Source organism: Lissotriton vulgaris, chromosome 4_1 (genome assembly GCF_964263255.1).
Source record: "Lissotriton vulgaris chromosome 4_1, aLisVul1.2, whole genome shotgun sequence".
Classification (NCBI taxonomy): domain Eukaryota; kingdom Metazoa; phylum Chordata; class Amphibia; order Caudata; family Salamandridae; genus Lissotriton; species Lissotriton vulgaris.
The window spans coordinates 588,842,978-588,868,868 of NC_141691.1; the positions used below are offsets into that span (position 1 = coordinate 588,842,978).

A 25,891-nucleotide genomic window follows, 5' to 3' on the forward strand; every position below is an offset into this window, starting at 1 on the left:
ACACAAACCTACCCCTGAACCCTAAAAACACCCCTGTACCCCAAAACCCAAACCCTGCCCTAAAACCTAAAAACACCCCTGTACCCCAAAACCCAAACCCTGCCCTAAAACCTAAAAACACCCCTGTACCCCAAAACCCAAACCCTGCCCTAAAACCTAAAAACACCCCTGTACCCCAAAACCCAAACCTTGCCCTAAAACCTAAAAACGCCCCTGTACCCCAAAACCCAAACCCTGCCCTAAAACCTAAAAACACCCCTGTACCCCAAAACCCAAACCCTGCCCTAAAACCTAAAAACACCACTGTACCCCAAAACCCAAACCCTGCCCTAAAACCTAAAAACACCCCTGTACCCCAAAACCCAAACCCTGCCCTAAAACCTAAAAACACCCCTGTACCCCAAAACCCAAACCCTGCCCTAAAACCTAAAAACACCCCTGTACCCCAAAACCCAAACCCTGCCCTAAAACCTAAAAACACCCCTGTACCCCAAAACCCAAACCCTGCCCTAAAACCTAAAAACACCCCTGTACCCCAAAACCCAAACCTTGCCCTGAAACCTAAAAACACCCCTGTACCCCAAAACCCAAACCCTGCCCTAAAACCTAAAAACACCCCTGTACCCCAAAACCCAAACCCTGCCCTAAAACCTAAAAACACCACTGTACCCCAAAACCCAAACCCTGCCCTAAAACCTAAAAACACCCCTGTACTCCAAAACCCAAACCCTGCCCTAAAACCTAAAAATATCCAAACACCCCAAAACATATACCTCAGTACCCCAAAACATATACTCCTATACTCATACTTATTTAAAAAATTACTTAACTTAATATATTTAATTTATAATATTTAAAAACATAAATAAATATTTTTATTTATAATTAATATTAATTAAATCAATTATATAATATTAAATAAAATTTAAAAAAATTATATACTTACCAATACTTACGATGTAATGGTATGCGTTGTAATACCATCTGCTATGTAATGCCATGCGTTGTAATGGCATCCGATGTAATGGATCCTGCGTTGTAATAGCTGCGTTGTAACAGCATTACGACGTAAAAGTTGCGTTGTAAGTGATACACACCATTCTGGTGACATTGCGAACTATGCACAAACTGTATTGTGTAGAACATAAAAGTGGTTCTACAGTAGTGCTATATATTTATTTTGAAATACTATTCACAAACCTGCAGGTGAAAACCTCCGCCTCTACAATCGTTTCTTTGTGGAGATATATGCCACGGTGGCAGAGATCTCCACACACCTTTGTATATGTTTTGGTAGTAAATATGGGCCTGACAAAGTGAAATGGCTGGAAAATGGGGAATTATTACTACTAAACGGAAGCGGTTTAGGAAGATTTAAAGAGGGGACATGCAAATACAAAACATACATCCACAAAAGAGTAAGACCACTGCTATTCACCAGCTACACACACTTCCAATGTTCCTACAGCTCTTAAGGTGTCAAATGTACTCCTGACCAGTTCACCTGATAGAAGCAAATGTTAAATATTTCTTATTGATCTATCCCTCATCTATGCCTATATCTATATATACATATAGTATAGAGTTACAACTAGGCGTAGAACATAATATGCATGTGAGTAAACATGCAGGCAGTACATTTACTTTTGTGATATGGCTCCATTAACTTTTTATTGCTGAACTGCTTTTTTCGGTCTGGCTTGACAACTTAGCTTTCTGATGAACCTATATTTACCAAGTCTTTGAACTATACATATCATCCAGGGGAGCATGCCACTCTCATGAAATGCTGTTGGCTATTTGGCGTATTGTTCTGCCTCTCAGGAAGTGCTTCCATTGCAGTGGCCAAAGTGTCTTTTTTTATAAATATCAAAAGTACAGAGCTACCCCAACATAACATGAGCATTTGTAAAGCGCACATTCCCCCCAAAAGAGGTATCTTGGCGCTTGGCACACATGCTTATTGTTACCAAACTCAATGGTACTAATTCTATCGACCTCAGATAGATAAAAGGCTGAGCGGAGCCACTGGGATTTGAACCTGTGACCATGAGAGCAAACAGAGGCTCTTGCAGTGGATCCATTAGTCCACTGAGCCACCAGCCCCTACATATTTAATACTTTGTCATAGATGCAATGTGTATAGAAAGCCTCTCATTTACTCCTACCACATGCGTTATTAATGTTTTAACCAAGACTCACATTTTGCCTACATGAGTGTCATTATACACTTACATACAAGTATTAGCTTATTTAATAATTCTAACTTTGAACGCCAAATCTATTGTATAAGGTAAGCTGCGCTTAGTTTTTCAGATGTGCCTGGTTTATGAGGGGATTTTTATGTGAGTTTTCATGCTAATGCACTACTAACCATAGAGAGTCAGAACTGATAAGTACAGGGATATCAAACTCAACCACAAATGGACTCAGAGAAACACATTCATTCCAGGTGGCATCTGAAACAATCACCAGCAGAGCAAGAGGAAGAGCCTTTGCGTGTAAAGGTTCAGCATATGTATCACAAAATCATTTTGTGTTGAGCTACCAAAGCCCCATAAGAAAACATGTTAGACACCCATTCTCCAGTGCTAGGGAGATAAGTCATCTAAGCCGGGAAATTATTTCTGGACATCCTAATTTCTTTGTGCCAAACAGCTGGAGAGATTAAGAGGCAGAAGGCAGCATGGGACTATTTTCTAACTACTAATGAGAAGTGGTTGCGGAGGCACTGAAGGCAATGTGGATTGTGGGCGATTGTTATGACATCTCTTCTGGAAGATGTCACTATCAAGTATGGCCATATGAGGTCCCAGGCACACACAATTTGAAAATAACTGATGCTTGGAAACCGAAATGCTGTCTCGAAGGGTTTTAAAGGTATTTGAAGAGACAGTTCATGGGAAAATGACCTATGCTAAACCTTGGTATTCGTTTTAAAATATCTGTTGGGTGCTGATACAGCTGTAGACTAATGCAGCTAAGTTATGCATCTAAAGTGAAAGTGCAGTGAAGAACAGACCTCAAGAATGTAAACGAGAAAAATTCAAATGATAGTTCAAAACTACCAGGCATTCGACGGAGAATCTGAAACAGATCAAAATAATTGAAAGCCAGATCAAGCAAACAAGCAACCAATGGTACAATTGGAGGCAGTTCTTGAAGAGTCTCTGTTAGGAGGCACCTGTAAAAATTATTGTAGAGGAATAATTTCCCTGGAGGCACTGAACTGGGACCAGTGTGATAGCAGTAAAGCTGTCCTGAAAGCAATACACCAGTTCCATTTGGAAGCAAAGACAATATTTATATACTGTGCAATAGGGCATAATGCTTATAATAAAAATATAATAACCTTGCCTTTGTAAAGCGCACAGCTACCTCCAAAGTTGTTTCCCAGCGCTGGGGGCCCTCGGGAAGATTAAGTGAACTATTGCTCAGAGTCACATGGTGCTGGGTTGTCCTGCCCCCGGCACCGGGGATCGAACCATGAACCGTGGTCCAGAGTCAGACACCCTGGCCGCTGCGCCATACCTCTGCCCCTTACTGACAGATGGGGCCTGTACAGGTAAGAGTGGTTGGGCGGGGCAGGGGCAGGCAGGGGGGAGTAGACAGACGACGCAACAGGGAAAATAAACTAAATAAATAAATAAAGTTACTTACCTTGAGGCTCGCGTGACTCGGTGAGTGCAAGGTAAGTGATCTTATTTAGTTTATTTTACCTATCCAGTTGCCTGTGGCTTCGTCTCCCCCCCCATTGCTCTTACCTGTACCCCCCGCGCGTGCTTACCAAACATGGTAAATGCCGCTTATTCCAAGTTTTCCAGGTGGAAATGCAGTATAACAGGTGGAGCTGGTGTTCACCACTAGGTTTTTGAAGATTTCCTTCTTTCCAGCTTTTTTCCACTGATAAATTTCAACAGATTTTTTTTATCTGGCAAAATCTGTCAGTGAAAAGTTGCAAGACTGCAATAATTACAGCGCTATTCAGAATTCAAATTCATGCACAAATATAAATTTCTGTATAGATAGAAATGTTCCTCATTAGTTGTAATCAAGACCAAAGTATTATTTACCTTGGTCAAAAAGTTTAGAACAAGTGCGTAGCATGCATGTAGAAACTGGGTGGATATTATCTTGCGTTCTTTCTGGAATTCTCAGTCAGAAAGGATACAAACCATCTGCTAAAAAAGCCCAGGAAAATAAAACATGTTACATATCTTTGAGAGTATATGACTCACAACCTCTGAAATGCCATATAGCCAGCCAGTCTAATATTAAAGAAACAGACAAAAGACCAATCCATTCAATCATATGACTGAGATTCTAGACGCCCCATGCATCAATCTATAACACCAAGAGGTAAATCTCCAGCTGTGGATAAACAGACTTATCTTGTTTCTCTACAACCTTCACTACCAGTTTTTTTTTTAAACCTACAGTGATACAGTTCCTGCAATTTATGTAACTTCGTTGACGTCATTGTTACACAGAAGGAAAACAAACTATAATCATGCTCAGTTGTACTCAGTAGCAGAATGGGAGATATCTGGCGCGTTGTTGAACGCTGCAGACAAATAAATAAATACAACCATTTAATTACATTTGAATACTTTAGATCTAGTAAATGGTAACATTGTGTAATATTTTGAAATGTAATACGTTATGTTTTTAAGAAAAAAAAAACACAAGCATTATGCAGATTGCCAGAAGTAGCTCACCCCATATCTACCAAAGTCATGCATATATTTTTACATCATTTCCTAAAGTCCGGCTGTGAACATTGACGGAGCAGACCCTCCGGGGCACACAGTTCCTGTAAGAACTGTTCTGCTTGAACAAGTCTGCCACAAGTGAAACATTACCTGAAAAGCATAAGAAAAATACAAGCTATGCAAACTACTTGAACCATAATAATGGAGATGTGCGCAAGACTTCACGTCTGTAAAAAACACAAGACCTAGGCCTATTTAGCTAGGTTGCTAGCATTCTGCAGCCCAAATTACAATGTAATATGCTTGCCAAATGTTATAGTGTAAGAATGAATTAAGAATATGAGCTAATGCACCTGCTTCGGCAATCTTTATGCAAATCCTAGGCCACAGGTTGCAATCACAGTAAATAGATCAACGAATTAACTGCTTTATTTTTATTTAATTTATTTAATTATAGCAGCAGAAAAATACGTGTGTGTTGCAGGTGAAGCTCTCCATTAGGCTACTTTGTTAGGATGGAACCCATGTCCCATGACCCCAAGATTGCACAAGGTGGCTGCAACAGATACAAAATTCCTACAAAAATCTTTACTACCACTCTGGTTAGGCTGCAGACCTCAGACTAAATATAAAACGACAGACATTAGTGTGTTAAACCGCTTACTAAATTGCAAGTAGAACTATCCAGGGCTGCTACTATTCCCCAAATCTTTCTCTCACATTCCCTCACCCGTCACACCGCCAATTGCTGTGAGCCAAAACATGAGAACCACAACTCTCTGGTCTTCATGCAGAACATGAAAGCACTTCAAATATACATTCAAAACAAAGACATCCTTCCAACCACACATCCTCTAGGAGACTACTTGCTACCCCAGAAGTAAGTGCTCCTGTGCCCCACGGAAGGCTCTTTAGACCAATGCAAATGCTACGATACAAGACAATACAATACTGAAGAGATCCATGGATAACCTCTAGGCTACAGGTCACATTCACCATTAAATACGTTTGAGCACCTAATACAGTAATGCAAGTGTAACTTGCAGAACACTCGTTGCAATCAAGGAGAGTAAACAGTTTGCAAATCTATGTGTAATGGGTGCGACACAAGTAGCACACCAAGAAAGATGGGTCAGAGGGTTTAGACACCACCTTTGTAAATGTATGAAACTTGCAGTTCAAAGGTTCAAATTCCATGGGAGTCCACTTTGCCTTTCTTCATCTGAATAGTACCCTGTGGTACACTCATTTGGTGAAGGCCCACAGTCAACTTGCTGCTGATATATGGTGCAAGCGTTGGCTCACCTCCTTCTTTGTACTATCTGGTGAGGAGGATTAGTGCAGTTAGTGTGAGTGATATATATTTTCAGTGTTAGTAGGTGAAGGCCTGTGTGATGTTTGTTTGCCAACCCTCAGTGGCTCAAAATACTGCCCTCTGACCCACTTCCTTGGGGTCAATGCCAGTCCTGCTGTCTGGACTCTAAGGCAGAGGTCTCACTTAATTTCTCTGTCTTCCCCCGTGGCACATACCATCCACTGCAGTAACAAAACCTGACCAACCCCCCCTGCCCTCCCCACATCCCCCCGGACTGAGTCAGGAGCTCTCAGACCAGTGTACTGTGCTGAAAAGGCCCCCTGGATTTCGGGGGCCTCCGCACCACAGGGGCTGCGATGCCAGTGCTACCACCAGTCTTGCCACCTGCTCAATTGTGATCCTGCTCAGCTTCAGTGTCATAAACCGAGCCAGCTGAGAGACCAATGCCTGAGAAGCATTGTGGTGACATCAAGCATGAGCCCCTTGGCAGGCACTGCAGCAGACTCCTCTCAAGAACTCACCGCCAGGCCCTTGAATGCTAACTGCACTACATGCAGTGTTCCATTCTCTGCTGGGACGTGGTGCAGACGGCAGAAGGCTGTGATGTCATGTGTTAGCAGCTCCTGCACTGCCCCACAGGTGCAGTGCCACCACTCCTCCTCAACCACCTTGTGCCTGGCTTGGTGCCTTGACTGAGTACACTGCTCAACCTCTATCTCTCAAGCTGGACTTCAAGCAATGAGCAGGATAACATTTTGAGGAGGAGGGATGCACATGTGATTCATTTATTTAACCAAGCATGCCTCAGCCCTGCCTGCCCCTGTGCGTACTGAGCTTACATATGCCTCTTGTGCTCCTAGTGCACATTTAACGCCTTAACCGCAGCGTTTTGTCCGCCGCGGTGCGGGCGTTCTGAAGAGTGGGCGGGGCTGAGTCGGCCGTTGGTCGACTGCAGCACTAGGGAGGTGGTGCTGCCATCAGCCAACAGCCGACGGCAGCACGCAAGGAGTTACATATCTATCTTCCTTATCCCATGGTATGCTGTACCTACCTTTCTGTTGCCATTAGACCTGTGACTCAATACCTCGTTGCTGCTTTGTTCCTATCTTTTTATTTATTTATAAAGTTTTGCATATCTTGATTTCTAACTCACATCGCACACTACCAACATCACTCTGACGCCTCTCACAGTCACACTACCAACGAACAGCTTTCTCAAACCCCTCCTTCCAGACTAGCAGTTTCAAACTACTAAAATTACTCTCACCCATTGTACAGAGTAGCAGAGTGATAATAAAAATGGTAAGAAATGCTTAAGCAATTAGCTCTGGGTTATAACTGAAAATGGAAGTCAGATCTATCAGCTTGACCAATGCTTGCTTGTTTTGTGAAGTTTTTTTTTCATCTGCTTGTATTTCTCTGCATGTAGTTAGATGTGTCTCCTCAATTGTCTCAGCACTAGGAAGTCTCAGAGTTCTTTGGATATTATATTAATGTGTCTTTGCACAGCAGAAGGCTCTACTCACAATCATGAAGATGCAAGTCTTATCATATGAATGTTGTGCTGATGGCAGGGCTATGCTCATTGGGTCCTAATGCAGGGCCAGTGGAATTATGCGGTTCTGCAGCCACAGTGCTATCTGCATGGTTATGAATTATCCACATTTGCTATGTATTCCATAATCTGCTGTTTAATTTGCAGATTTTAACAAAAACATTTTTTTAGCACAAATGAATCATAACCTACTGAAGTGCATTGCCACGCAGAGGAATGCCCTTTGCCAGAGCTCACTGGCACCTTTTAGTTGCTTATTGCTTTATTTGGCAGTTAAACGGATATTAATGAGGTGAAACCTTTGCCCAGACAGTGTTAACATGTTTAAAACTGGCAAAATAATGTGCCAGGAATAGTGTACAGCTAGTCCTGCTTGTATGAAATTTAGATGTAAATGTCTAGACGTCAAAAGTGCTCAAGGAATGTTTGCCCCAGAAACATGCAGTGATCTGCAGGGCATACGTTTGATGAGTGGCTCAGCCTTCCAACCTTCAAAATTTGAGCACCATTAATTTGGGTAACACTACCAGCTGTAATTTACATGGCTTAGAAAAGGCAGAATTGAGGTATGAAGTGCTATATAAAAAACAGATTACATTTTATCACAGGCAAAAAACACTATCAAAAAAGGCTTGTATCACTAAACTGCAAAGCAAATTGAATCATATCAATTCTGATTGAAACAGACCTCGGTATTTATATGCTTTGTTCAAGGTACCGGTTGGAATAACTGAGTTTTAGTGACTATTCACTGTCGGGTGTGTTGCAGGGCCAGACTGGGTATGCAAAAATGCCCTGGCAATTTAGTCAGGCTGGCCGCTGGGGGAGGGGTGGGGGGTGAGGGCTTGTGGAAAACACTGCAGTTGCTTTTGCTACTAGGGGCCAATATTGTGGCCTCTAGTAACAAAAACGGCCCCCAGGGGTCCAAAATCGGACTCCACCCTGGCAGCCCACCAGGGAAATGCCCTGTGCCCGCTATGGCAAATCTGCGTTACAAAAGGGGGGTGGTGATGGACGGAGCATCTGAATCAATCAAACACTCACACCTAGGGTGGTGTGGAGTGCAACAAAACGATGGATTTAGGCCCAGATCTTTGTACTGGGGTGAATGTAATTACAACAAGGGGTGGTGAGGGACAGAGTCTCCGAATTAAACAGAAAGCTCTCACCCAGTCAAGAGATCAGGGCTAGATCCAACACCGTTTTTTAGCTCACTGCACCATCCCAGTTTCAGAACCTGGCTGTATGCAAATTAGTCTGTTCCTGTCCCAGTGCATGATGGGAACAGGGCAAACCAAACTACAAAAGCCAATTCTTACACTGGGAAGGAAACAAGCTCCCGGGGACCGGTTTCTGGCATTACAGCCGTCTTCGGCCCGGTTTGCTTGAATCCTGATGGTGCAATGAGCAAGGGTCTCACATCTGAGAATACCCTTCCACGCTTAGGGTGGACAAAAATATTTACAACAAGGGGTGGTGAGGGACAGAGTCTCCGAATTAAACAGAAAGCTCTCACCCAGTCAAGAGATCAGGGCTAGATCCAACACCGTTTTTTAGCTCACTGCACCATCCCAGTTTCAGAACCTGGCTGTATGCAAATTAGTCTGTTCCTGTCCCAGTGCATGATGGGAACAGGGCAAACCAAACTACAAAAGCCAATTCTTACACTGGGAAGGAAACAAGCTCCCGGGGACCGGTTTCTGGCATTACAGCCGTCTTCGGCCCGGTTTGCTTGAATCCTGATGGTGCAATGAGCAAGGGTCTCACATCTGAGAATACCCTTCCACGCTTAGGGTGGACAAAAATATTTACAACAAGGGGTGGTGAGGGACAGAGTCTCCGAATTAAACAGAAAGCTCTCACCCAGTCAAGAGATCAGGGCTAGATCCAACACTGTTTTTTAGCTCACTGCACCATCCCAGTTTCAGAACCTGGCTGTATGCAAATTAGTCTGTTCCTGTCCCAGTGCATGATGGGAACAGGGCAAACCAAACTACAAAAGCCAATTCTTACACTGGGAAGGAAACAAGCTCCCGGGGACCGGTTTCTGGCATTACAGCCGTCTTCGGCCCGGTTTGCTTGAATCCTGATGGTGCAATGAGCAAGGGTCTCACATCTGAGAATACCCTTCCACGCTTAGGGTGGACAAAAATATTTACAACAAGGGGTGGTGAGGGACAGAGTCTCCGAATTAAACAGAAAGCTCTCACCCAGTCAAGAGATCAGGGCTAGATCCAACACCGTTTTTTAGCTCACTGCACCATCCCAGTTTCAGAACCTGGCTGTATGCAAATTAGTCTGTTCCTGTCCCAGTGCATGATGGGAACAGGGCAAACCAAACTACAAAAGCCAATTCTTACACTGGGAAGGAAACAAGCTCCCGGGGACCGGTTTCTGGCATTACAGCCGTCTTCGGCCCGGTTTGCTTGAATCCTGATGGTGCAATGAGCAAGGGTCTCACATCTGAGAATACCCTTCCACGCTTAGGGTGGACAAAAATATTTACAACAAGGGGTGGTGAGGGACAGAGTCTCCGAATTAAACAGAAAGCTCTCACCCAGTCAAGAGATCAGGGCTAGATCCAACACCGTTTTTTAGCTCACTGCACCATCCCAGTTTCAGAACCTGGCTGTATGCAAATTAGTCTGTTCCTGTCCCAGTGCATGATGGGAACAGGGCAAACCAAACTACAAAAGCCAATTCTTACACTGGGAAGGAAACAAGCTCCCGGGGACCGGTTTCTGGCATTACAGCCGTCTTCGGCCCGGTTTGCTTGAATCCTGATGGTGCAATGAGCAAGGGTCTCACATCTGAGAATACCCATCCACGCTTAGGGTGGACAAAAATATTTACAACAAGGGGTGGTGAGGGACAGAGTCTCCGAATTAAACAGAAAGCTCTCACCCAGTCAAGAGATCAGGGCTAGATCCAACACCGTTTTTTAGCTCACTGCACCATCCCAGTTTCAGAACCTGGCTGTATGCAAATTAGTCTGTTCCTGTCCCAGTGCATGATGGGAACAGGGCAAACCAAACTACAAAAGCCAATTCTTACACTGGGAAGGAAACAAGCTCCCGGGGACCGGTTTCTGGCATTACAGCCGTCTTCGGCCCGGTTTGCTTGAATCCTGATGGTGCAATGAGCAAGGGTCTCACATCTGAGAATACCCTTCCACGCTTAGGGTGGACAAAAATATTTACAACAAGGGGTGGTGAGGGACAGAGTCTCCGAATTAAACAGAAAGCTCTCACTCAGTCAAGAGATCAGGGCTAGATCCAACACCGTTTTTTAGCTCACTGCACCATCCCAGTTTCAGAACCTGGCTGTATGCAAATTAGTCTGTTCCTGTCCCAGTGCATGATGGGAACAGGACAAACCAAACTACAAAAGCCAATTCTTACACTGGGAAGGAAACAAGCTCCCGGGGACAGACTGATTTGCATATAGCCAGGTTCTGAGCTGGGATGGGGCAGTGAGATAAATAACGGTGATGGATCAAGCCCTGATCTTTGGACTGGGTAAGAGTGGTCTGCTCAATTCAGACACTCTGTTCATCACCACCCCCTTTTGTAAATCGGGGTGAATGTAAGACATTGTTCTGCATTCTGTCCATCAACTGTGTTTTTTGCAATTTTCACCCCGAGTGGGCTGGGTATGATCAGACGTGAGTCACAGGCTCTCCACATCACTGGAGTCAAGCTATCCATGCTGAAGAAGGCTGATAGCCAGAAACCGGTCCTTGGATGCTTGATTCCGGTCTGGGAAAGACATGGCTTGGTAGTTCGGGCTGGACTGATCCCATGAGGCACAGGGTCAAGGCTGATTTGCATATAACCAGTGTCTGACCTACGGTGGTGTGGAGTGCAAAAAAACGATGGATTTAGGCCCAGATCCTTGTACTGGGGTGAATGTAAGACATTGTTCTGCATTCTGTCCATCAACTGTTTTTTTTTGCGCTATGGCCAATCTGGCCCTGGTGTGTTGTAGAACTTGTGTTTACAGGTCCGGAGATTTGACAGTGGCCATTCATTGAGCAGTATTCCACTGAAAATATGCTATATTGCAACACCATTTTGCTCCACGGCTTTCCCATTTAAAAGCAAAGGATAACCGTTGAATAGCTGCAGTGCTATCAGGGAGTGCCTCTGCCAGATACACGTGGTGCTGTTTGCAGTTGGGCAGCAAGATGCAGACACAATAATTCCATCTGTCTACCATGAAATGTATTAACGGTGAAAGGCTGTAGTCTCTAGAGGTTGCAGCTGGAATATTCACCTCAGCTGAAACTGGTCCTGGGATATCTGCCTGTGGGAAAAAATGAACTTGTTTTTTAACTAAGCCACTTCTGGGAATGTTCTCCGGGCACTGACACTGAAGTCAGCAGAAAAGAGTTATTTTGCTGAATAAAATTTTGGAATTGTTCTGAATTCCGAACACTGTCTCTCTGAAACAAGCTTTCCAAAGCTGTTAGCTTAGTCTGCAAAAACAAATGGGGTTTATTGCCTTAGGTTATCAAAATGGCAATGCATGCTTCTAAAACAGCAATGCATGCTTCTAAAATGGCATTGCATGCTTCTAAAATGGCAATGCATGCTTCTAAAATGGTAATGCATGTTTCTAAAATGCCATTGCATGCTTCTAAAATGGCAATCCATTCTTCTAAAATGGCAATGCATGCTTCTAAAATGGCAATGCATGCTTCTAAAATGGCAATGCATGTTTCTAAAATGGCATTGCATGCTTCTAAAATGGCAATGCATGTTTCTAAAATGGCATTGCATGCTTCTAAAATGACAATGCATGCTTTTAAAGTGGCAATGCATGTTTCTAAAATGGCATTGCATGCTTCTAAAATGACAATGCATGCTTCTAAAATGGCAATGCATGCTTCTAAAATGGCAATTGCTTCAAAGAGTATTCCTACACAGTGTTAGAAACGTGCAATGCACCACAGGAGTGTGCAAGGGTTTGCAACACTCTAAGAATAATAGCATTTTGTCCCTTGACGGGGCTATTAAATACTGAAAAGCTTTAGTAAGGCCAATGGGTCTTGCCTTTAAAGCCAATGCAGACATAAACTTTGCTAATGCTTTTTTGCTGATGCTTATTGTGCCATAGCAAAAAGGACAAAATGCTTCTTTGTTGATGCTGAACAACTTTGGCAAAAAGAAAAAGAAAAAAGTGGAAAGATTTGTACTTCTGCATGTGTCATCATGCATGCGTGCTTATGCATTGTGAGGTTATGGCAGCCTGCCTGCATGACGAACATATGCTCGTGTGTCTCCACAAATGTGCTCCCACATGCATAATGCCATTGCTGCTTTTTTCTTATTTACCACTCTAAGACGGCGAACGATAAGGGACAGGGAAATATGTCAACGTCGCCAAGCGGTGGGAGTAGTCGAGGGAATATTAAGTAGTTTAGAACAAGAGAAATAGAGGTGCAGGTGTTAAAAATGGTTTATAAAATCCAACAGGGGAGCAATGGAATAGCCGTTTGGTGAAGGGGAAACAACATTGAAAACGTGGGCAGAATGTGAGGAGGGAGGCAGCACATGAGGGGAAGAGCACGACAACATACACAATCATCCAATAAGAACACAGTAAAAAAGGAATGCTCCAAAAGTGGGACAGGAATGAATAAGGAGAGAAGACATTCAATAGGAAACAGAGAAGTGAGATAGACAAGAAAGTCACCCAATCAAAAGAAAAGGGGCTGGGCCACAGCTCACTACACATATATATTTTAATGCATTAGAGAAAATAGGTCTTCCACAACAGTGGGGTTTCCGCAACAGTTAAAACTGTCTATAAGCAAGAAGACAAAGTGTCATTTTTTTGTTTGGGTCATGTGCAGGCATTTGTGCCATTGGTGTTAGCTGGCACGCTAAGACTGCTGCCTTACCACATGTAATGGAGGTGGCAGCACCAGAGAGTTGCAATTTTCTTAAAACAATCCATAACGACGCCTTCATGGCATGTAATGTGAATTTCATGTTAAGGTATTTGTCGGACCTTTTAGAAAAGAGTGGGCAGAAGTGACTGTACCATTTCGATGTAAAGCTTTACTCCTAGAGTAGGAATTCCTTTGGGGGAAAAGGGGTTTCTTTCATATTGTAGTAAATCCCAAAACATAAAGGACCGGACTGTAAGCATGGGTGGAATCAGTCGCAGATGAACTTTTAAGTCATGGGTTTGCATGAAGAGGAGTCTAATGTTTGTGTGGATGTCTCCTGGGCCTAATGGGTTGAGGAGATGGGAGATTTCCAGCACTCAAGCGGTTTAAGTCAGTGGGCTGTCTGCTTAAAATTGTGGCTTTGTAGACAGTGGGGCCAGAATTAATATTAATTATGGTTGAGATTGATTACTGTCTTGATTTATCGAATGACTTTTGCTTGTTGCTGAATTCCATGTAAGAAGAGAGAAGAGAATCATAGGGGTGCCATATCTTCAATCAACTCAACACACATGAAAGTCTAAAGTTAATGTGAGTAAAATGCGTGGGACAGGTGCTTGGAATTGTGTGTTTGTTTACCTGTCTCTTGGGACTGATGTCTTCCTAACAGAGTAATGTCAGCTGTTGTGGTTTGTTTATGTATGTGCTCTGGTAGTTACCTTTTGATTGTAGAGGCACCTAAGCAGAGTCTCCCATTGTCATTGTGTCCTTGAACTTGAAGTTATGTTAATTCAGCGTCATTGTCACCATCCTTGCCAAAGCGCCGTCATAAAGAGTCTGTCTCAGTGTACTTGTAAGGTTATTATTGTTATTTGTACATTTACATACCTGGTATTCTACGAGAATACTCTGCATTAAATATCAGCCTATATAAATATGGTGGCCAGGATATTGACCATGAAAAATATACGTATTTATGCGAATAAGCATAGATTTATACAACTCTTAACTCCATATTTAAGTACTTTGACTATATATATACGTATGTAAATACGTGATACGTGAAATAAGTGATGCCGCCTGTGTCAATATCACACAGAGTCAGCCAAACAAATCATTTGCTGTTGGCCAGTTTTGCTGGGACAAAGGGGACTACATTTAAGAACTCTGCTTTTGCCAAATGTGGTGAGAACATGCAAAGAGGCCATAATGCTTATTTTCATCATCACAAAATTGATGGCCCTCGCAAGAATCGGTAGATTCCACGCAGAATCATCAAGGATCTTAAGAACAACCAAAGTAACGGAGACAACTTACAAGCATCTGGTCATCAAGAGTTGCTGTAAAATCAATTGGAGGAGCTTTCCATACGAACTGGTCACAACGATCTCACACATGCACTGAGGACCTTTGATTTTCAAGGCACACACTGGCATGCATGAAGGACGCATCACTCTAGGGGCCCGCATACAGTTCTGACCCTCCATCCAGCACCCTTTTCATCTCCAGCACAATCTCTTGGTGAGGCCCCTTTGTACTGCCATGCGCAACAGTATGCAATCCGCAATCCCAATATTAGATTTTTATTGACCCGGGCGGAGTATCATTTCCTATCTGTCGCATTAACCTTTACTCTCGCACCATGCACAATTTAACCCTAGGCATGCCTGCTTGCTAAAATATTGCACACCCAAGCTTTTTATAGCTTAGGCCTTGTATAGTGTTGTTTCACCTCGTACTCGCTAATCACTTGACCCCACACCTCAGGCGGCTGATAACCTCGCTCGGCAATGTACGCTACAACACCTCAAATTTTTATGTGGCATCATTTTATGGCGCAATTTACATTCTCTATTTTTTTATATTTAGTGTCTTTCTTTCATGCAATCGCTCTTGTGAAAGATTTTAAGTAATCATGCAATAAAGATCATTCTATTCAATATATATATGTGTGAACAAGGCGTATATCGCAAAACACGTAGCAGCAGCGAATAAATCATTTGTCGCAATAACTGAAGGATTAGTGTGGTGTCTTGGCCGGCGTGGATTCCTAATCCGATGTGGATCCTGGATTGGTAACAGATATATATAAAAAAATTTAAAAAAATATATATATATATATGTATATATTCATGAAGAACTCCAAAAACGCCACTTCCAACCACACAGATCGGCGAAGCGCTAAGCAGGAGACAGACCTCCAGATTGGATAACAGTTCTTTAATCCAGGTTAGATGTTTTTTTGCAGGAAATGCATAACGCGTTTCGGGCTGCAAGCCCTTGTTCACATGCATAAAACTGTCTTTTACATCTTTACTTTTATAATGCCAAGTGATCACTGGTGCAAGCTCCTCCCACACATCATGTGATCATAGACAAGGTAGACATACTTCTTACCGCGACATGTGCAAACAAGCTATATAAATAATATAAATACTTGTATTAAACATGTAATCTTTGTTGTTTAAGAGCAATAAAAACTATTACCGGATAAATCCGTTAGTTGCTCAAGTTCTTTCCATTTTGTCACATACAAACACCCATGAAATTCATGGGTGGTGCGGACCCTTATTCCTTGTATGTCATTAACTTATTTAGGGGTGGGCATAGTCCAGTGAATAAAGTGTAAAGTGCTAAAAAAGTGTAAACAGTGCATGTCCTAAAGTGCAAAGAATCGCATAAATATTACAATATATTTACAAGAGAAGAAAAAAGTGCATAATACCTGATAAAACTACCTGCATTTAGAAATGGTTATTCCATGCTAAGCACACAGACGGACAAAAGTCTCATTCTGTATGATAAAAGCTTGATAAAAAACATTTCATATTATTAACAGGGTTCATCATAAAAAGTGATAAAAGGTGATACTACCAACACCCTGTGTATAAAATAGTGTTAAAAAATGGAAATATCAAAAAATTATTTTAGGTTAAATTTATTTATACAAAGGGGTTGATACTTATATAGGCTACGATCCCTAGCTAACAGGGATCCTGACTAGCCAGGGCAAACAGAGCAAACATATATCCAAATAGTTAACCTTAACAACTGGTTCTGCGCATCCCTTGGTAACAGGGAACCTGACTACCAAGGGTGACATAAATCATGTTGATTCACAGGAGATCAAAAACAAGAAATATCAGAAAATATCATTCAAGGACCAGCCTACAGAAAAGTGTGTAAATCCTCAGTGTTGTTGAGGCCGTTTGGCCACTTGCTATCGAATTCCAGGATCATATTCGATTTGAGTTGTCTGAGCCTCAACTCTCTGTTGCCGCCTCTTCTCAGTTTAGGCACTGCCCCTACAACAAAGTATGTTAAACAATTAATATCTTTATTGTGTTTGATTTCAAAGTGGCATGCCACTGGGTAACTGGGGTCACTGTGCAAAATTGCACGTAGATGTTGCAGAATCCTAACGTGCACCTGCTGCTTGGTACTACCAATATAATTGAGGCCACAGGTGCACGTTAGGACATATACTGCAAATTCTGTCTTGCAGGTGTATTGCAATACAAATAAGCGTTGGTCCGAGTTGCAATGTGACTCATGTACAATATATTGTCTGTATCATATCGAACTGCCACTCACCGCATAACCATTTGTCATGAATAAACTCAAATTTATAAAAAGAAATCAAGAAGAGAAAGGTTTCTATGCATTTATTTCTGCATAGTCAGTGTTCACGCAATAGTATTATTTGCGTGCATTAATCAGCTTAGTTATATCAAATATTTCAAAACAAACAGAAGTGCTTGAATGCAATTGTTAAATCCTTACATTTCAGAGTGCTCTCAATGGGAAGGGGAGGGAAAGTGTGAAGGTTGTGAGTGACCGGGTAAAGGTGGTGTGACTTTTTTGAAACATCACGTTAAAATCAAAAAACGCCTTACAATCAACATGTACAAGGTTCCAAAGTTGCATCACAAATAGGTCAAATCAATATATTTCTTTGTGTCCTATGATGTGCTGGGATGGCGTAGTCTACGTTTCGACCCCCGAAGTACGCTAGAAGGGTAATTGTTGCCTCATGGTGGGGTCTTCATCAGGACAGTGAGAAGGGAGAGCATCAAAGAACGGTTGGCATCTGTACCGTCTTGTGGTGGGCCAAGGCTGGCTCCTTAATATTTTGGAGACTGATCCTTACTGGAGTAAATGCATCATATCAGGGGTTAGTCCTGGTGTTTTCAATCAATCGGCGCGTCACGCCTGACGCGCCGATTGATTGAAAACATATTTGGATTTCCTTTAATTTCTCTAAAACTACTGAACTAATTTACACGAAATAACTGAAAGCACAATCTGCCGCTCAAAAGCTAGCTTTCTGCCAAATTTCCTGTAATTCCATCCAGCGGTTAGGGCTGTGGTCATGTTCAAAGCTCCCGTGGAAATTAACATGGGGAAAAACACATTTGGACGCCTTTTTTCTCTGCCCCTGCTTGACGTATCACCTCAAAACTTTCCATGCACAACAACAAACACAGGCACACTTTTTTAGGGAAGTTTCATGAAGATTTGTCAAACTGTATCAAAGATATAGGCAAGTCAACAAATGCTACCTCCAGTAGGTGTAGGTAATATGATATTCAGGATAATCCAACAGGTCTCCATACAATCAATTTTGACAAAAACCATGACATAACAAGCATCGACAAAGCTAAAAGGCTTGCAGCCAGCACCCAACCTTCTGGGTTTGCCAATGCTTATTTGACAACCAGTTTTATGTTATAATAATCTCTGAAAAGCTCTGACACCTTATTATCTGTAGTCACCTTTGCGTTTTGTGGTTTTTAGCTTCAGATCTTGTTTAGTGGTAAGTGTGATAATTATAGGCAAGTATGTTAAATCATCTAGAATTGCATTCAAAAGGCATAATTTGATGCAAGGCTCAAAGGCACTTAGGAATGTGCTGTGGAATGCTTTTTCATATGCCTTGGAGCATAGTGAAGTGCTAAAATTAAGTAATAATTATTACGGGATGAAGTTACTGTTTATTTCTGCGGTGTGCCTATGTTCCAAAACCTAAATGAGTAAACACTGGTTAAATCAGTTTCTGTTGCTCTTCTTGCCTGCAACATGCATGCAACATGCCAACGCTTCCTAGCGGCACTGCCACATTTTGATGAGTTACACGCACACCGTGGTGCTTACACACACACACACACCTCAAGGTATAGCTCGTTTGCTAGTCTATTTATGAGTTTTAATTCATTATTAAATATTGATGCTTCGTCTGATTTAGGACATTCTTAAATATACTCTCCTGCACCACATATGAAGAGCGCACAAACAAACATTGACAGGGCAAATAAGGAGAGCACAGCCACAGACAAAGCCAGCTACCGGCATTACACCCTGGACAAGTGTAATTTGTGCAAGAGTATGTTGCTGTGTAAACACTGGGTACAGGAAGTGAACACGAGCAGTTTATCAGGAAAGAAATCAAAGATAAGACACTCCGTTCAGCAGGGAGAGAGACTTTTATCTCCCTGAGAGGCGGGAGGGTGGGAGGATGTTTGATGTCTAGCCTGCTTCCATCCAGGCTGTGTACAGTCAGACAGATTATTTTCATGTTCCCCTGAGCTGATTGCTGATAACACAGGCCCAGGTTGAAGAAGCTGCAAAGTAAGCATGGCAGGTGCTCGGGTTCTTTGGTAATCCCACATCAGAGGGGAGCTGCAGGGTGCAGCCGGAAGCGGCTTCCGCGCCCTCCAAGTGTGGAATCAAGCTGAAGTTTTACACAGGCACTGAAGGGGAATGAAAGGAGACATCTCAAAAGACAATTAGGAGAAGCCTGCAAGGGCATGATAAATAAAGGAGCATTTTGTGGTGTCCTCTCAGTTCAACAAGGACTAGTGAGTCTCCAGCTCAAGCTTTGTTCTCATGCACTGACCACTCCTCTGTGTGTGCTCCATGGCTTTCTCATGACTTCTGCTGAATTTGCCATCACTACTTCTGCTGGGATGCATGCCGAGTGCAGTGAAGAAAAAATTAGGCAGGATCTATTCCCACTCGCGAACCAGGGATATGCAATTTGCACACAGGTTGGTTTGAAAATGGGAATGACATTTGGGATACAGCATATCTCCTAATAAGTCGTATTATACATTCACAGCAGATTGCAAAGCTACTGGCCTGATAAATATTAATTAGCCATTTTGATGTTTGCCACCCATATGATTGGTTGCAAATGTAGGAATGGGGGGCTACATGGGGATAGCAAACCACCATTCCTTCATTTGCACCTACAAACTGGATTTTTTCATAAAAAGCAGTACATGTCTTTTAAAGGGAAAAATGGTGCTCTGAAAAAAGTCTGTTTCGCTTTGTAAAACTTTAGGGAGAGCCTGTGGTCTTTTGAACCACTAACCCCCCCCCCCCCCCTCCCCCCCCCCCCTTCAGGGCTGCCATTCCAGTTCCCACAGAGACAGCTTCTCCTTTGTGAATCTGAAACGTCCTCCTTTGAGGTGTGAGTAACTGATCAATGGTTTGAAACCACAATTGCAGTCGAGAATTAGTGCCACATTACTGTGCAGAAATGCAAATTTGAAGGAGATAAACCATTTTACAAGTCAAAAATGATTTTCTGGCTAACTCTCTGGGTTTAATACATACCAAAATGCCCTTTTCTGATCACCAACTCTGCAATTGTGTGAATTGCAGAGTTAGTAACTGCAAAATGGCTTGGTACTCCAGGCCCTGATTCTCTTATTGCTGAACCCCCCTCCACAGGCCTTATTTCCAATGCTGAACGCTGTCCTTTGGGGCCTTTTAATGCATGTGGAGGGGCGGAATGGTACTGTGCAGTCACTTTCCACAAAACTGGTGTTTAGTGCATATACTAACTTACTAACTGTACTTGTCCTTGCATTAGCTGCATATAAAACCGCTCATAAACATGGAGATGTGCTTGCCACACTCTGTTTCGAACTCTTCTATCTGTGTCTGAGACACTAACCAGACCAGTCAGAGAGTTTATGTATAAGCTCAACATCCCCTTTGTCAATCTGCCTTCTTACACATTTTGCGTCATTAAGCCATGGGCCACTGCATAAAGAAATATAGGTGCTCATGTATCACCATCACACAAGTCTATTCACTGTGATTCAGGGGTCTTTTTTAATTCACCGTTCCAAGATGGCAAATGCCGATGATGCAGTGGTAGATTTAAAAATATGCACATAAGTACATGAAAAAAGAAATTGGTGGCACAAAAGCAAACCAGCTCTTCTCCAAAATTGTATCCTTTTTAACGAATCAGATGGGGTGAGGGAGAGAGCAAGACAAGAGTGGATGGGATGGGGAGAGGAAGCTGATGTCACAGAGCAGCAGGAGCTGCAGGGATCTTAAAAGGAACGGAGGAGCAGTGTAAGGTATTTAAATAAACATTTAACAAGCCAGACAAAGTGGGGTGGAGGAAGCAATGGAATAACTGTATAGGGGCAGAGGAGGCAAATGGAGAGCAGGTGTGATTGCAAGGAGAAGCAGCACAGGAAGGAAAAACCTAGAAAGCAGTTGCACCCCATAAAATACTGAAAGAAAAAAAAGGTCTCTTCCTGAATGCAAAAAGTGGAAGGAGACAAATCATTCCATCAGAAAATACCGAGGAAGAAAGGAAACAATGCTTAAGAGGCTGGACAGATAAAGAGTGGCGAGGAAAACCATTAAAAAGTAATAAGGCACGTGAGATAAAAAGCCATATAATCAAAAGCAAAGGGATGATCAAAATCCCACTATTTGTATATATTTTAATGTACTAGAGGCAGTGAGCATTTAACAAGAGACAGTCAATGTCTTAATGCAAGTCCTATTTTTTTGTTTTGTTGAGAGAGCAGCAAAGATACATCACAAAACTAATTTAGCAAATTGGACGATCAATTTAATAAATGAACAAATCCAAAACGCTCTAGAGGACCAGTACACCGCTAACATAACAACTAAAGCAATGGAACAAAAATATAAAAGCATTGAAATGAGCAAAACCGATGCAAGGGTCTAAAATTCTAAGCTTTAGAGGTTACACAAAGTTAAACGAAAAGAAGAGATGGATTAGTGATGAACCCGGCAGAACACAAAATACTCTCACAGTTGTGACAGCCACTTCCAGATAAGGACCAGCCATGCTTGGCAGTGAAGCGCGCACAGCGGCGCTGAGCCTGATCCGGTAGAGCCCGTCTGTGGCTGGAATGCAGGTTGGTCTCTCTTCCCAGGAATGCCCTGGCACCAGTCTCTGCTGATGCTCGCTGGCTTGTTTACACTAGTAGTGGAGTGGATGAGTGCAGGGTTTCCCCTTCAGGAGAGATAAGGGGGATTCTGGGAAGTATTACCTAACCCATGGAGGAATGGCTTTGTGCAACAAGCTGCCAGGAAGTTCGACCTCAGCAGCAGTTTTGAATTAGTCAACACATATCTACAGGTACATGTTACAGAGACACAGAGATCTCTGCATCTGTGCATACCTTTGATAAGGCTCCTGGGCGTCTACCCCTACTTGACTATCTGGCTGCTGAGCAAAACATGGTGCACAGAACAGCTAAAGAGCTGAAAGGTTGGCCTAGTAAGAAACGCCTAAAGGAGCATTATTACCCAGTTTAAAATAATCGACATCTCCATAATTACCGATATATTATGTGCAGTATTATAAAGTGTAAATCAGAACGAAGGAGAGCGTCAAAGCACTGCACATAACTTTAGAGCGATTAATTGCCTGTTCAACATAGGCCCAGGCGAAATTTCAATTACTCCTGTGTACAATATCATGTTACGCTTTTTACTTTAAAGTCTGTGAAAGTAAGTCATCACACACCCAAAGGCATAATTGGGGTTGCTCAGCTTCAGTGGCGGCGGGTTAGGAACGGTGGCAGGAGGGCTCTAGTTTATTGCCAATTTTTTTACACACATTTTTATCTCTTGGTTATCGTAATCTCCTATTATAACACACTCACTGTTTAATCCTTTTACATTCCTAATAAAATGAAAATTCTTTCCTCACTGATCCAGCGTATGGAGATTTTATCACCTATGTGTTCAGATGTGGATGCCACGAGGCAATGGCCCCTGTTTTCCTCTTTTTGTACAATGACAGTGCCATAGCTGTCAACTGGCACCCTGGCATAAGGTGGCATTGAGCCAGTATTCTTTCTTCTGTCAAGAGCACTTTGTAGAGAAGGGACTTGCAGTTTCAATTTTTAACATTCTCTGGACAACCATTCACAGCATCATCAGCACTGTTGACTGAAAAAACAGAATTGTTGAAAGTTGCTGTGTGATCAGGTGGCAATGTAATGTAATGTATGTATACTTGTAAAGCGCACTGTTACCTTGTTACGTGGCGTCCTGGTGCTGTATACCGCTGGGGAACCCGTCCTGGCTTTTCCTGTGAGAGGGCACCCCCAAGGTGAAGCCAGGCATCCCCAACACTGCTAGAGCCGTTGTGGAGATTATGCAAGCTATTGCCCAGAGTTGCAGAGTGGGACCCATGGTTAGCGTAGGCACCTAGGCGAGAATTATCGAGTCCGCGGACATTGACCCAAGACCCTGCCGTGTCGGGAATTGAACCCTGGTCCCGGGCCGACCTCTGCTTCAGGGTCTGCCGCTTCTAACCAGTGACCCACACTTCTCCACTTCGCAACACAGCAGTATCCATTTAAGTTTGTCTTCCTAGCTTTAATCCACGTTTGTGTGACACCACTACATCGTGCAATAATCCCTTAGTGGCAGCGACGGCCCGTGGAGGGAGTTACGGTGGGGCAGGAGGGCGTGGAGGGGGAGGGGCAGGGTGGAGGTTGCTAAAAACCGGCATATGGATAATTGCAGGTAAGTAAACAATTTAATTAATAAAACGAATTTCGTAGCTCGCACTGCATTGCATTTTGCGATGCAAGGCGCACTACGAAATTCGTTTTATTAATTAAATTGTTTACTTACCTGCAATTATCCATATGCCGGTTTTTAGCAACCTCCGCCCTGCCCCTCCCCCTCCCCGCCCTCCTGCCCCACCGTAACTCCCTCCACGGGCCGTCGCTGCTTAGTGGTATAAGGGTATTTCTTTCTTGCTCTTGGAACACCAACTACATTAAAAGAAAATGGGAATAAATTGTCATTTAAGAGCATTTATTTGACCAAAACAAAAGACATAGGCCAGCATTACATGTTGCCTCTTAATTCCAGTGGGGCCAGTAACAGCAGTCACTGGAACCATTAGAATAATGATAGCCGTAGGAAGACTGCATACCTGTCTCTTTCCAAATGGAGAGTTATGCAACAAAATACAGGTGAAATCTCTATGCGAAAAGCCAGGTACATTTGAAGAATTACCACAGAAATGACTGAACCCGGGTAATTTCTTATTTCTAAGGGGATACTCAGGTTCCCCCTTGTAACCTCCCTGTAACTCCAGTCTTCCAGGGTTATTGGTAGCCTCCTTATTAGCAATTCAGAGAAGCCAAAGTGACAAATGGCCGTTTCTAATGAGGACCATAGAGTCATAACAAAGTACCAACTAATGCTATTTTAGCTACTTTACAGTGAGTGTAAAACAATACATGAATTTCATCTTTGTGGTACTGTGAGAGGATGTGATTGCTAAACTTACTTTGGGAAAGATCTGCCTGCGTAGCAGTTTTGTGGGACAACGTAGCACTTTGGTGATTCCAACTGTGAACTTCAGCCATTCTAATTTTAAATTCTTTGGTCTACCTACATATTAGAAGTATAGCCTTGCTTATCGTTTTGGAAAGACTTTTGAACAGTTGATTACAATAGAGACTTAGGGCCTGATTACAATCTTGATGGACAGGGTTAGTCGGTCACAACCGTGATGGATAGCCCGTCTGCCATATTACAATTTCATTATATACTTTGGAACTTGGACGGGATATCTGTCACGTTTGTGATGGCGTATGTCATCCGCCAAGATCATGATCAGACCCTAATACGTTGTAACATTTCATAAAAGTTTTAAGAGATCGCCCTTTAATACAAATGCACATTTTATACTCAAAATTCTTGTGTAGATCTAAAAAAGAAAACTCAGTAGCTTGTCTATGAAAGCGGTACAATCCTTGTATTCCGATGAGTGCAACCCAAGTGCATTCTTTTTGAGGAATTGTCATGCACTGGTACAGATCCATCTAAGTAGTGGTATTGCTAGAATAGTTAATGCGTTGTTGTTTCCGGTCCAGACCTTCATGAACTGTAAATATGAGTGCTTGGTTCTCCCTACACACTAGCGCTTTTGAATGTGTGTTAGCTTCAGAGGGCAAAATCTGGAGACAGAAAGCTTTAAGTCAAAAGCTCTTTAATAGAGATACCAGTTATAATCAAATTAATTCTAAATGTTTTGATCTAAAATCAGATCATGCAACACCTCTTTGAAGCAAATGGTAAAGTCCAGAGAAAAAATAGGAAATAGAACAAATAACAGCTCATAGTTACTGTACGGATAGTACTTCAATGTCGGCCCTTGAGGTGCTGAAAGAAAGAGACCAGGGATCACTTTTCTTTTGTTATTTGGCTGAAAATGTTTACTCACATGCACACTAATAATGAAATACATTGAAAAGTGCTGTCAGGGTCCGAAACATATTAATAAAATGTATCTTGCTATGGACTGCGTGCTAAAACAGTTTGAGCACGTTTTTTTGTCAATACAGGCAAAGCAAGTATAACTGTCATATGTCTATCCTCAACTGAACATGTCAGCATCCTTCTCTGTGGGAGAAGAAGGTGGATGTATGCAAGGGGTTCTTCTTAGAAGATCTCTTTCATCTGCCTCACTCTCCGCTACCTAAGCATCACATTGAAAATAATTGCCTATTGTTTGTAGACTAGAAAACGTATATGAACAGTCCAGAGGGCACAATCCATAAAACATAACACTGGAAACCTTGGGAAAAAACAATTTTTCCAGATTGTAGGAAAGCATGAGTTAATTTGGGTTGAAGAAAAACAAGAATATTGTGTAATCACTGGCACTATTAAACATCTCTTTCAAGCGCTCTTATTATATAAATTATAGCCCAGAATTGTAGGGATATATTTTGTGCACTTGGGCTTTCTGGTCTGCTGTGAACAAGCTGTGCTTCAAAGATTTGGCACACTGTACATAATATGCAATCTCTCAAAATCACAATCTGGAATTGTGTATTATGGTTGTGTCCGAGAAGCAAGGGACCCTGAGTGGCAAAAACAGTGTATTATGAAAAGCCATTGGCCTATTGAATATGTAGGAGCCAGGCCCATGTCTGACTCCTTCATATTCATCTGGGATCAACAGTTTTTACTCTTGAGTTATGAGTGTGTGTGTGTGTTTGTGTGTTGGTGCGTATATGCATGTGTGTGTCTCCTTGCGTGCACCATTCCAGTTGAATCAGTCTTCCATTGCTGAATTTCTGACTCACTCTTAGGAA

At 42.5% G+C, this 25,891-nt stretch overlaps 1 protein-coding gene across 1 annotated transcript in view; it reads left to right on the forward strand.

The window, feature by feature from the left end:
- Nucleotides 1-25,891, forward strand: part of BMPER (BMP binding endothelial regulator) — a 477,629-nt gene that overhangs the window by 185,383 nt on the left and 266,355 nt on the right. The window lies entirely within an intron of this gene.